This window comes from Mesoplodon bidens (genome assembly GCF_964165515.1).
Source record: "Mesoplodon bidens genome assembly, chromosome: 19".
NCBI lineage: Eukaryota > Metazoa > Chordata > Mammalia > Artiodactyla > Ziphiidae > Mesoplodon > Mesoplodon bidens.
This window is the reverse complement of record NC_138179.1, coordinates 16,898,551-16,912,795: the sequence shown is the minus strand read 5'-3', so window position 1 is coordinate 16,912,795 and position 14,245 is coordinate 16,898,551. Positions and strand designations below refer to the sequence as shown.

Here is a 14,245-nt window from a genome sequence, read left to right as displayed (position 1 = left end):
AAAGGGCGGTGGTTCCTTCTGAGTCTGTTCTTTGGGGCAGGTATCTGGGATCTACATTCTCGCCCTGTGTGAATTATTAGCTCAGTGATCTTGGGCAGCTTCCTTCATTTCCCTAAGCCTTGGTTGCCTCACCTGTAAAATGAGTAGCAGCCTCCTGGCCTGTTGGGAAGAATAAATTAGATCAATGGCTCGGAATCAGGGTGATTTTATTCCCCCATGAGACATGTGGCAGTGTCTGGAGACATCTCGGGGGCAGGGGTGCCACTGGCTACAACCCAGTGGGTAGAGGCCAGGATGCTGCTAAACATCCTACAATGCACAGCACAGCCCCCAACAACGTAATATTATCCAGCTGAAAATGTCAAAGTGCCAAGTTAGAAAAACCCTGATTTAAATGGTACAGGTAACCCACCTAGCACAGGACCTGTAACACCGTGCACTCTCGGTGCAGGGCTGCAATAATCATCATCATCATCATCATCATCATCATCACCACCACCATCACCATCATCACTGTTATCATCATCATCACCACCACCACCACCACCACCATCATCACTGTTATCATCACCATCACCACCACCATCACCATCACCATCATCACTGTTATCATCACCATCACCACCATAACCATCATCACTGTTATCATCATCATCACCACCATCAGTATTATTAGCCTGGAACTCCCAGTACCCAGAAGAGCACAGGTAGGGAGCATCAATGACAGCATTTTACTAAACTGAACAAACAGGTCATTCCTTTGAGTTAAGGACATTCCAAAATGTCCCTTCAATCCCCTAAGCCAGTGGTCCCCAACCTTTTTGGCACCAGGGACCGGTTTCATGGAAGACAATTTTTCCATGGACCGGGGGTGGGGTGATGGTTTCGGGATGATTCAAGCACATTATATTTATTGTGCACTTTATTTCTATTATTATTACATCAGCTCCACCTCAGATCATCAGGCATTAGATCCTGGAGGTTGGGGACCCCTGCCCTAAGCTCACCTGAGGGAACTGAAGCATGTAGGAGCTGTGAGACGGGTAAGGGGAGCGGCGGTGCCCTGGGGACAGGGTCCGAGCAGATGACGGCAATACCACCCGACAGCCTTATTTAACATTGAATGTGTGTGAGTTCTGTTCTAAGCATCTGACGTATTAATTCATTTTACTCTCTCAGTGACCAAGGAGGTCAGTTCATAACAGAATAACATATTATAATAATATTCTATTATTACTCTCCACTATGTTCATAACCACTGAACTGCTGTTTCCCTGATGGGAGGGAGCAGTGGCTTTGCAGAGTTCACCCTCTGCCTGTGGCCAGTCCTGTCACTTGCCTGACTGCTCTGCAAAGAACCTTAGAAGGCACGGTCCTGTCTCCCAGCAGCCTGCAGGGAATGTGGATGGTTTCCGGGCCTTCCATTCAGTACTGTAGGAAATGCCCAGACAAGGTCATTTCTGGGCAAGGCAGATGCCTGGTGAGCAGAATGCATGTCGACTGGGAAGAGAAGCCAGCATGAGGGGAAAGGCCACGTGGCTTTCCGGAGAGGGGTGGGGGACATATTGGTGAGGCCACCTCAGAAATCAACCCCAAGGCCCATCTCTAAAGGAGACAGGAGCCAGCAAGTCTAGAGCCACTGCTGGGAGGACCCCACCAACCTGGTCATTTTCCTGCCTCTCTGCCTTTTCCTCACTGCCACCAGCAGGATCTCTACTGGGCCTACGGTTCATCCTCAGAGAAGTCAAAATGGGTAGTAGCTGGGGTGCCTACACTTATAGCCAGCCTTGGAGAAACGGGAGCCCAGGGGACATGGTGATAGAAGGAGCGACCAAGAAGACATGAGTGGAACACATCTGGGGCTCCTGACAGGGAAGTAAGAGGAGGCTGGGGAAGGGCTGAGGCTGAGAAGTGGGTACCTGCTGGGACATGGCAGGCTCCCCACATGCACACACACCCCAACTGTTCATTGTAAGCACAAATGGAATTCTAGTGGGTTCTGGGGTCTCAAAGACTAGGACACAAGGGAAACCCAAAATGTCACATAGGAGAAGCAAAAAGCATGTCTGCTAATTATCTATGAGAAGACCCACCATTTACTGAGCATTTACTATTTGTCAGGCTTGGTGCCAAGTGCTTTATAGAATCACCTTCATTTTTCACAGTAGGTTTTAACAACTCCATTTTACAGGGGAGCAAACTGAGGCTCAGAGAGGTGAATGATGTACCCAAAGCCATAGGAATTGAGTTAGTAGGTGACAACGCCCAGGATTTGAACTCCAAGCTCAAGCTCTTAATTTCAAGGGTATCCCAACTTCTTGGCACTAAACAGAACTATGTGTGTTTGGGGGCCTTATCCCATGCCAATCACCCCCACTTACCCACACAATCTTTCCTTATCCTTTCAGCTAAGAGACAATGAATAAGATTCTAAATAAGGAAAACACTATTTTTCAAAAAATAAGAAAACAAACAACCCAGTTAAAAATGGGCAAGAGACCTGAACAGAGACCTCACCAAAGAAGATATACAGATGGCAAATAAGCATAAAGATGCTCAATGTCATATGTCATTAAGGAACTGCAAATTAAGATAGCAATGAAATACCACTACAAACCTATTAAATGGCCAAAATCCAGAACACTAACACCACCAAATGCTGACAACGATGCGGAGCAATAGGAACTCTAATTCATTGCAAAATGGTCCAGCTACTTTGGAAGGCAGTATCTTACAAAGCTAAACATGCTCTTACCATATGATCCAGCAATTACATTCCTTGGTGTTTACCCAGAGAACTGAAAACCTACACACACACACACACACACACACACACACACACACACACAACATGCCACTCTAATATTTATACCAGTTTTATTCATTATTGCCAAAACTTGGAAGCAACCAAGATGTCCTTCAGTAGATGATTGGATAAATAAACTGTGGTATATCCAGACAATGGAATAAAATCCAGCAATAAAAATCAGCCACCAAAAAGAAAAAAGAAATTTAATAAATACAAAAATGAAAATGAGCTACCAAACCATGAAAAGACATGGAAGAACCTTAAATGCATATTGCTAAATGAAAGAAGCCAATCCAAAAGGCTACATACTGTATGACATTCTAAAAAAGACAAAATTATGGCGGCAGTAAAAAGATCAGAGGTTCGGGGGAGAGAGGGGAGGATGAATAGGTGGGGCGCAGGGGATTTTTAGGGCAGTGAAACTATTATTATGTATGGTGCTGTCATGGTGGATACATGTCATTATACATTTGTCAAAACCCATAGAATGTACAACGCCACTAGTGAACCCTTACTGAAATCTATGGACTTTATTTAATAATAATGTATCACTATTAGCTCATCGCCTGTAACAAATGTACCACATCAATGCAAGATGTTAATAATGAGAAATTGGGGTAAGTAGGGGGTACATGGGAACTCTGTACATTTCAATTTTTTGTCTGTAAACGTAAAACTTTTTTTAAAGTCAAATGCTACCAATACAATGGAAAAAAATTTAACTTTCTTCTACAGAGAAAAAAAATATTGTCCTCATCTTCATCAGTGGGAAAGAATCTTGAGATATTAATATTATTACAGTTAGATTTATATAACGTGTAACACCTTTCAAATTGTTTTTGTGTTGATTAACAATTTGATCTCATCCCATCTGCAAACAAGGAAAGTGCATGTTGTTCGGGTCTTTAGTCTACAAACGTCTTGTCTATCCATACCACGTGGCCCTCATGGGTGGGGGACACAGCCTAGTGCTGAAGGTGGATAGGTCTTCATTGCATGTATCACAATTTGAACGTGTGTATTTACTTCTTTGTTTACTTGTTAAGCTCTGGAGAGGGGCCACCTCTGTTTTGTTGGCTGTGACTACCCAGTGTGGACTATGCATGAGCGAGATGAATTCTGAATGAATCAGACAATGGCTCTAATAGATGCTGGGACTGCACAAAGAACAGAGGGAGCAAAGAGCAGTCTCAGTTAGGATTTCTCTCTGTGGCAATCCCAGAGGGCTTCCAAGTGGAGGAGGGTCTGGCAGAGAGCTGAAAGGAAAAAGTAAGGCCTTGGCAGGCATTAGGCAGGCATTCCAGGAAGAGAGACATCCTGGTAGAACTGCTGGAAAGGAAGAAGCCTGTCTGAATGTTAGAGCTGGAAACTAACTCAGAGAATGGCTAGTTAAGGTCATAGGCAATTAGGAACCAGCTTTCGGGCACTAATTTAGGGCAGGTGAGATCACAGACCTGGGGCCTCCTTGGAGTCAGGGGAAACAACAAGGTGCACTTTTATTCTCAAGCTTTCACCTAAGTAAGGCTAACAACAGAGGAAAGAGAACACAGATTTCCCCTTCTCTCTACACGCACATCCCCTGACATCCCGGGACGGGGAGTGTGGCCAGAAACAGTTAGGCCAAAGGCACAATGTCTCCAAGGTCAAATTTTCCCATTCTAAGCCGTATGTATTAATTATTTTAAAATCAAAACAATGCTTCTCCCCCACCCTAAGTGATATCCTCCCAAAAATGTCTCCCAGGAAAACTGATGTTCAGGATTGCAACTCTAGTTTTTTGTCTCACAGCGGTTAAGAGCAGCTAACGCTTACACAGCACCTTAGCTATATCATAACTCATGCAATGCCTGCAGCAACACTGGTGGGTGCCAGCACCCCTATTTTACAGACACAGCCCAGCACACTGCATGGAGCAGCCCCACGCCAGACAGGGGGGCACAGACAGTGAATCTTTCTCCCAGGTGGCATATCTGGCCCAGAGTCTCATTCCTACAACGACACAAGTGTGTGAGTTTGGAATCAGGCGCTGCAGTGAACCAAATGTATAATTTGGGACAAGTCCTATTTCCCCACACCTTGCTTCGTTCTCTGGACAATGCAGGTTTTGTCCAGAGTGAACACAGTGAAAGTTCCAAACACAGTGCCTGGCACACAGTAGGCCTTCAAAGGGAAGAAAAACAAAAGCAACCCTGTTTTTTAAACCAAGCCTGTCTCTGAACTCCTGGGGAAATTCTCTGCACTAGAAGGAAAAAAAATGGGAGAATTAAACAAACAACAACAGTCTGTAACCCAGTTGACCGCGGGTCCAGCTGATGAATGAAATCTTGGCCCAGGGCTGCCAGCCAGGCTGCCTGGGGCTAACTGTAGGGCAGGAATCAGCGCTCTGACCCAGAGAGGAGCTTCCTTCAGCCAACCCCACCCGCTTCCCCCAGAACATTGCACACTCAGCCAGGAGACCCCAGGAACAGGCCACGGGGCCCAGCCGGGAGAGGCAGGCACCTCCCTTACAGGACTCTATGCACAACCTCTGAGCCGCACGCCTGCCCGGCACCCACTGCTTCCCTGCAGAGAGACCCAGAGCTGGCTCCTTTGCCCCAGACCTGCCTCTCTCCAACGTCTCTAGGCAGCCAGCCAGAGCCAGCCAGAGACAGGCCAGGGGCTGAGCCGCTGGCCCTCAGCCATGGCTCCAGTTTGGCCGCTTACGCTCTCCTTCCTTAGGCCCCTGCCTGGACCTCCTGCCTCCAGTCCTGGTACCCACTACAAATAAACGAGTCTCTTCAGATAGTCATGAAGCACTCCCCGCCTCAAGCACCTTCAATGGCTCCCACTTCTCCCTGAATTAAGTTTGGAGTCTGTATCCTGGGATTCGAGACCCTCCACGATACAGTCCAAACCCACCCTCCTGTCCCGACACAACTCATACGTCGCAACTAAAATGGATTTTACCGAGATTTGCACACACGCATTTGCACACTCGCCAGTTCTGATGCACCCTCTCCCGCCTCCACCTAGCTGGATCCTGCCCCTCCCCCACCCCAGACTCTTCCAGGAGCCCTTTCCTTTCCAAGCCTCTGAATTTCTCCAGCACGCTCTTCCCAAACCTCAGGCGTTCCCATGCCAACTGCCATCCATACTACTCTTTACTTAGTATTTTCCTTTAAACCAACACACTCTTTTACTGAAATTTATTTTCAAAGGAAACTTTATATCTCCACCATAAATAGAAAACCGTATCATTTGCTATAAATAGAAGGGAACTTTAAAAAGTTATGTTCTAATGCACATGAAAATACATAGTCATTAAAATGTTTTAAGTGCTCGTTTGTAGAATACACTTAATATTACTGTATAATATACTTAAAAATCCTCTCACACTCTAAGAAACGCCGCCTTGGCATTTCTTTATTTTTGCCTCCTTCTGGCCCTTGGTTTTTCTGGTCCTGTCCCACAGTTATCTGAGGACTTGTCACAGTCTTATCCTAGTTGACCCCAAACAACAGCACTTGGAGGGCTGTAGCCCCTCTTCCAGTGCCTACACACAGCGTGACGTGCAATAAAAATATTTAACAAAAGTTCCATTTGCTCAGTTATAGTAACATGGCCCCTTTCTCCACCCGGCCCTGGGCCGATCCGCCTCTCAACTTGCCAAAATACACATCCCCTCCTCCAGCCACCCCTAAACCCATCCCTGTCCACTGGGGTCTCTCAGAGGATGGTACAGCGAGTGTGGCAACTGTCAGGGAGGTGCTGGGGGGCTCCCCCCATTCTCCTACCCCTGCCACCTCTTCCTGGGAAGCAGCAGGCCCTGGGGTAACCCGGAAAAAGCAAGTCTACCATTAACGACATTCTCCCAGCACAGACACACCCTTCCCGAGTGTTAGCAAAGTTCTGGGAAAACTCCTGGCTCCGGAAAATACAAAATCTTCCCGTCACCTCGTTGCCAAAGACCCCAAAACACCTACCAGGAACCGAGGGGGCCTGGCCTGGGCCTGGCCCTGCTGACACCCCAGGCAGAGAAGGTCCCGCTCCCGCCCACCACGGCGTTGTCAGGGGCGACCCTGATGAAGATGAATCACTGGGACTTAAGTCAATAAGCCGCAGCTGCGGGAAGGCCCAGCTGGAGCCAAACCAAGGCCTGGATTCTCCTCGGTGGAGGGTGGACGGAAGCCCAGCTGAAGCCCGCCCACAGCCAGTCGTGGGTGAGCAAGTCCCCCTAATGACATCTTCTAAAACTGAACAGATGAGGGACACTTTCTATTAGCGGGAGGCCTCCCTTGGGAAGGTTTGCATTCTTTTTAGTTTTTTTTCTTTTTTTAAAGTCTTGCCACTTTTACAAGTTTCAAGGATTTTGTTGTTGTTATTTTATCTATTTATTTATTTATTTTTTGGTTATCATTTTATTTTTTGTTGTTGTTTCTAAAAAGGGCACATTTTATGGAAAGGTATCAAAACCATTCATTCCAGGCAGTGGTCATACGTGGGGTGTCAGCATCTCATGACTTCCTGAAACTTCAACTGCTGGGGGCGAGGCATCCATCTGGGTGTAGCTCCCCAGGAAGAAGGTTTACCGAGGCCCAGACAATGTGACGAATGCCGCAAATGGAGTGGCCTCCCACATGCAGCTCGAGGAGGACAAGGGTCATGGAGGGACAGCCTGACACCTGCCTGCAGGGAGAAGGAAGGTGACAAGGGTCCCCTTCTTGTCCTTTTCATAGTGCCAACAAGCTAATGACAGAAAAGAATGTGGTGGTGAGAAGAAAAACACCACATCTACCAACTATCCCTCATGGGGGACAAAATCAGGTGCTACAAAGAGGGATGGATGGACGTAATCACGAAGAGGTTCTCCAACTGGGCTCCAAGGAGCCTTAGCGGGGTGCCATGTACCTCACTGGGGCTGCTGATGTGGAATGAGAGGGAGGCGGATAAACGGGATGTATTCCAACCTAGCCCAGGGCAACGCTGCTCCTGTCAGCTTCCTCTACTGGATTTTCAGGGAAGACAGCCTTTGAAGAAAAGCTTCAGTAGCTAAAAATGTTGAGAAGTGCTAGTGTGTGATCCCGGTTGTATCACGTAGGAGAATGTGGTGTGTGTGAGTCTCTCTGAGTCTGTGGAAAGCAGTCGCCACATACCCATGTGTGCCGGGAACCCACTGGTCCTTCATCCTGAGTGGGGGCTCTGACTTTAGGAGAAGCGACAGGTCCAGCCTGGCCACTCTGCCCTTCTCCTGGCAGGACCACAGGCACAATCAGGCCAAGCCTTGAGCTGAGTCAAACGTCCAGATAAGAGACTCCATAGCGACGGGGGCCAAATGCAGACATTAGAGGCAGATTTGTGGATCCAGGGACCAAAGGCCGAAGAGAAGTGAAAAGTGGTGTCCGTGACGGGAGGTGGCCTCTGGGACACACACGGTGGAGAGGGGTTGGTTTCCATGTGCTCCCAGCAGCTTGCTGCACAGAAAGGCCGACTCTGTTTGAAGGTCCAGGATGGTCCAGACCTGAGGATGTGAAGATACCCGGGGGTACATGCTCACTCAACAGAGAACAGCGGGTGGGCTGCTGCCCTGCTATGCAGCTGGCGCCCTGAAACCTGCCTCCAGACGGCCGGGGCCTCTGCTGGCCTTTCACAATGGACGTACATTCTGTCTGCCCAGCATCCCTCTCTTTGAGAACGACGCCCCCTCAGGGCCAAGGAAACCCTGCCCAGTTCTTCTGGGTGGGAGGAACAGGCCCTTCCTTCCTCTTCCTCAGGGTGAATGTGACTGGGGCCGGCTGATTAGAATATCCCCACCCCCTGGGCACAGTGACCGACCGAGGTCCAGCTTCCCTGGGCTCTCACCAGAGTTACTGAGAAGTACCCTCTTTCTCTGTGACAGCAAGCTATGAGAGCAATGTTGGCCTGAGCTGGCCAATGGCCATCTTGCTGCCACTTGCAAACAGCCTGAGAATAAAGCCAAGCAGAGCTGAGAGATGGAGATAATCGACTGCTGGATCCAGCCATGCCTGAACCGCTCTTTTGGTTCCCAACTTGCCAGGTCCACAGAGTCCCCTTTTTGCTTAAACTAGTTGAGTTGGGTCTTTGTCATTTGCAATCAAGTGTCCTGGGTATGTCACCTATGCAGGAGCGGGAAGGGGTAAGAATGCACCACATGTACTAACCTGAGTGAGCCTGATGTCTTAACAGAAATGACAGGAGCCCTGGAAGTAAGCTTCCTGCTCCCATGCCAACTACCCCTTTGGAGCCTGTGCCAGCAGCTGCCCGGCTCAGGGATGTCAGGGCGGCAGCTGCTTTCCTCTGAAGCACCCAGGGCTCATTCCGAGGCTTACTCTGGTTTCTCTGCAGCAGTCACGTGGTCCACAGGGAGCCCCTCCACTGGGGGCTTCTTCCCCGGTCCCTAGATGATGTGGCAGCCTCCTCTGTCTCAGCATCCACCCAGACCACTGCAGGAAGTGGACGCACTTGTTCACACCTCCAGGGACACATGAAGCTGCCCCGGGTCATCCCAGACCCTTGGCTCATCTCCCAGGTTCCAAGTTCAGGCTCCATTGTCCACCTCTGGCCACCCCAGGTTGGCCGGTCTTCTGGGCTAATGCAACCAGAACGAACGTGGAAAGGAGGCCTCGCGTGCTGGCTCGAGAACCTTCACACTGACACGTGAGGAGCGTGTGCATCCAGTAGCATCTCTCCACCCTGCGTCATCCTGGGATCCAGGAACCACAAGCAACAAGGTCCCATTGCCACTGCATCTCCTCACTCTCCAGTCAAAACCTCACCGGGTGGGCTTGAACAGTGAAAGCAGGCGCCAAACTGCTTAACAAACCCACACATAAGATGTGCAAGAAGGAGGCCAAAAGGAATAAACTGAATGACCCATACGTGAAATGGAGTAATTTAATAATTAATATAAATAGGAAATAAAAGTTCCCTAGGTAAGCGACAGAAAACACACCTTAAAGAGTTCAAGAGGAAGGAAATTAGGAAAACGAAGCTCTATCTGGAGGATCCAAGACTGTGTTCAAGATAACATGCTAGGACTTCCCTGGTGGCACAGTGGTTAAGAATCCACCTGCCAATGCAGAGGACACGGGTTTGATCCCTGGTCCGGGAAGATCCCACATGCCGCAGAGCAACTAAGCCCGTGCGCCACAACTACTGAGCCTGCACTCTAGAGCCTGCGAGCCACAACTACTGAAGCCCGAGCGCCTATAGCCCGTGCTCCGAAACAAGAGAAGCCACCGCAGTGAGAAGCCCACTCACCACAACGAAGAGTAGCCCCCGCTCGCCACAACGAGAGAAAGCCCGCGTGCAGCAACAAAGACCCAACGCAGCCAAAAATTAATTAATTAAAAAAAAAGATAATATGCTACATGTGATCAACGCACATTCTGTTTAAAATCAGAAATATGTTGGCCACAGTGCTATTGGGTAAATCAGCTACACAGAGCCCCCTAGAGAGCTGGGCCAGGCTGGGGGCGGGGGAGGGCAGAGCATGGCTGGGGCTAAGTCCTGGGACCAGAACCTGCAGAGCGTGGTCGCCAAGGGTCAACAGGCACAGGAGAGGAAGGAAGTAAACAAAGTCCAGGGAGCCCAGGCACTGCCTCCACCACCCCCAGGCCAAACTGGGGCCTCCGTGATTTCCCCAGCTCTCCCGCCAGCCTGCCCCTGCCTGCCTGGGGCCCCTCCCACCCCATCCCTGCTCCACTCACAAATCTGCTGCCCAAATCAAGCCTGTGGGCAAAGCTCCAGCAGCTGGCCCAGACTCACCTTTCCTGGTGTGCTCCCTGCCACTGCCCTAAAAGCACCCCAAAGTCATTCTGGCTCTTCTCTCCTCCAGATCCACCTCTCTGCCTCGGCTCCTGCTACCCCCAGGGCCCCAGATGTCCCCCCCTCCACCTCATCCTTCCAGACCCAGCAAAGGGTCCTGCTACACCATGGAGCCTGCCTTGCTTTCCCCTTCCCTCTGGTAGCAACCTCTCCTCCCCTGAAGTCCCTTAGCTCCTTGCCTGTCCCCTCCCTGTAGCACTGAGCATTTGACACCTTATATTTATGTTCTATCTTCTACTGGGCAGTCTGCAACTGCTTTACCTCTGCACTCTCTTTATTCTTTCATTCATTCATTCCACAAATATGTATTGAGCACCTACCATGTGCTGGACCCTGTGCTAGGGCTGGGGATACCATGATGAACAAGACAGACACTGTCCCTGCCACCTTGAAACTCACATCTCAGTGGGGGAAACACTAAACAAACAAACGTAAATAAATATATCCATATGTGCTGTGATACAGGCCATGAGAGAAAGGTGCAAGGGGGCATGATTTGTGAGCTGTGATGCAGAGAAGAGTCAGGAAGGCATCTCTGAAAAAGTGATGTTAAACTGGGATGAGGCGGGTGAGCACAGTGGGTCAGGCATTCTTTCTAGGCACATAATAGGTGTTTTCTAAATATCTGTGGAACAAGTAAATGACTGTAATGAGTCAGAAATTCCTAGTATGTCCCCTGTGTCCCTCCAGACACACCTACGACCCATCATCACCCTGATGGGTCCCTCCAACTGGCACCTAGAGGCGGTTTACAGCAAACACACCTCCTATGGACAACAGGACATGGTGTCCACTCATGTCACCCCTGCAGAGGTGCTTGCCATGGCTTCCTGTGGCTCTCCACTCAGAATTCTCTCATGACTCCCAATACCACCATCACCCCCAGAGCTGGAATAGCAAGCAAGTGGTTTTGTCCTGTATGCCGACTCCACATCGTTGGTAATAGCCGCCTGGAACACCATGCCTGAAGGACTGCAAGGCTCTCTCTGGCCTCAGTGGGAAAGGACCGTGATTGATTAGTGATGTCTAGCATGGGAGGAGGAACAGAGAGCAGTGGCACATGTGCCACGTATTTCCCTTGCCCCTCAGGGTCTCGTGGATGACCACCCAGGCAAGAAATTCCCTTCAGATCTAATTGCCTGGAAAAGCACTCAGCACTAGTCTCTGACTTCTTATGGACCCCATGAACCGTGCAAATAATACATTTTTTTTTCCTGCTTTGATCACTCATTAGCTCAGAGCTAAATCTGTGGTTCAACCATAGTAAACTGGGCATAGCTCTATGGCCTGAATATATGTCTTAACTCTCTCCCTGGTTGTGACCTTCCAGTTAATCTATGTTTTTCCTGAGCTTATTTTTATGGGTTTCTATTTAATTACATACACACACATATACAAGCATATCTAAAAAATATCTATACATAGCTCTGGCATTAAGTATCTACTTTATACCTTTTTGTTATAAATACACATTTCTCTAATTTCTTATACAGTCAAGATATATAGAGAAATATATGTTCTTGTTAGCATCTCAATTCCTTTACAGAACAAGACGGAGGCATAAATGGAGGGACGGATGGATGACAGACAGGAAAACCAGGAAGAATAAGCTACAGACTGTGCCTGAGAGAATTCCGAAGATCGTGCACTCTGTTGTGAACAGAGTCCGGGATCCGAAATCAGAAGGCAGGCTTTTAGTCCCAGCTCTGACCAGCTGTGTGGCTGTGCAGGGTAAACAATTACTCACACACCCGCTCCATCCCATGCCCAGGCAACCTGAGGGTTTATCAGCTATTAAATGCATATAAAACAATCTGCCCTACTTCCTTCACTAGGTTATAACAGAAGTTAAACGCAGAGGTTTGTGACTGCTAATCAGAGGTAAGGCACCAGCTGCGTGCATGCCACCAGCATCATTATTAGTATTGGAAACAACATTCCAGGCAACCAGCACACGGCTGTGAAGAAGAAGACGCCAAACCGCTCAGCCTCCTATAAATGCTGCAGGAATTCAAAGAGAAATGGGCCTTTGGAACTCACATCTGCATGCAGTGTCCTTCCTTGTCCCCCCACACCGATGTCTGAGACAGTATCTGACTAAAGGACTTCAATTCCCTGCTTCTCACAGTGAGAGAAAAAGCCCCGTCCAGGATCAATGCCCCTCCTTAGCACTGGAAATGGCTGTCCCGTGGTGAAGGGCCTGGGGCTCCCAGTGTCTCCCCGCCCCCAGCGGTCTCCCTTCCACAGCATTCCCTGCACAAAGGGCGGGCGGCACAGCACGCCTTACCGGCAGGCCTGCTGAAACTAATGAGCTGAGGCTGGAAACGGTGGGGCTGGGGACGTGACTGGCGGCTGACCCTCACACATGCTTCCCACTGGACCTCACAGACACCTCCTGTCCCCTCCTGTCCCCAATCAGAGGCCCATTTATTCCGCAACCACCAGGGCTTCCAGGCATCCGATTCAGCGCCACTGAGTTTCAAACAGCAGGTGAAAATGAGACAATGACAGTAACTGGGGTCGTTTTCAACAAGTTTTTCAGCAGGGCATGAGCTAGACCTTGCTTTTCTGGGAGAATGGATAGAATTCACAAAGGTAGTAAGACTAATTCTAAATTCTGGAATGTTCCCTGCCCAGTTAAGGGCTGAAAGTGGAGGCCCAAAGGGGAGGGGCGATGGATAGTCAGAGGGCTGTTTATAAGCCAGTTCAAGTGATAAAATAAGGTCTCGTGTGGTTTATCCCTAGGGACAGACCCATCTTAGGCAGTGAGTTCTCCGAAGTGGCGGGGGAGGGACCCTTGACACAAGGTCGCTTGCATCCCATTGGACGCCCCTTCTTCTCCCTGGTCTTACCAGCTGCCCAGCTGCCTTCAGGCGTGGGCTCCAGAAGCCTCAAGTTTACACTGGGACCAGCCTCCTCAGGCCCAGCTGACTCTTCCAGGGGTGCACTCAGCCCAAGCTGGCATGTTGAGGTCCCTTCCTTGAGAATCTAGGAAATGGGCTAAGAGACTTAAGTTTTAACTCAACTGCTCTCTGGAATAATAAGATGCAAATTTAGGAGCTGATGGAGGGGCCATTTTCCCCAGGTGGGAACGCCCAGGGAAGAGAAAGGTGGTCTGCGGTGAGAGAAAAGAGAGAAGAACCGAAAGAGAGGATGAGCAGACACAAGGCAGAGGGAGGACTCCCGGGTTTTCCTCTGCCCCATGTGCTTCATCCAAACTCTTCCAGGGGCCTGGGCTTCTGTGACATGCTCCAGTGTCCTGGCAATAAATCGCCATTTCTACAGTTTAATGTCTACTGTTTGCAGCGAGGCTGGCCCTAGTTAGCCACAAATCCTACTCAGCCTGATTAATATGATGTCCATTTCCCTCCCCCTCTCTCATTAAGCACAGAGATCTCAGCCAGTCTCTGGGCTGATTAGAAATACCTGGGAGGATGCAAATCAGTGGCCTGTGGAGAGCAGAGGTTGCGTTGCCAGAGGGACCCAGGTCTGGCTCTATCTAATGGGGTGACCTTGAACAATAACCTCCCTGACAGGTAGGTTCCTCTCTCACCTGGGCTACTGCAGACGCCTCCCCAAGTCCACTCCTGGCCCTTTCCAATCTGTTCACCA

General features: G+C 49.4%; 1 protein-coding gene across 5 annotated transcripts in view; it reads right to left on the bottom strand.

The window, feature by feature from the left end:
- The window catches only part of RPH3AL (rabphilin 3A like (without C2 domains)), a 158,134-nt gene that overhangs the window by 109,038 nt on the left and 34,851 nt on the right, over window positions 1-14,245 (bottom strand). For 3 of the 5 annotated variants that reach the window (XM_081220048.1, XM_081220046.1, XM_081220049.1), the window contains exon 1: window positions 6,772-6,857. The exons of the other annotated variants lie outside the window; for them this stretch is intronic. The gene's annotated coding sequence lies outside the window, so the exon portion shown is untranslated. Of the gene's footprint in view, window positions 1-6,771; window positions 6,858-14,245 lie in introns of those variants that run through there. 5 annotated transcript variants of the gene reach the window in all.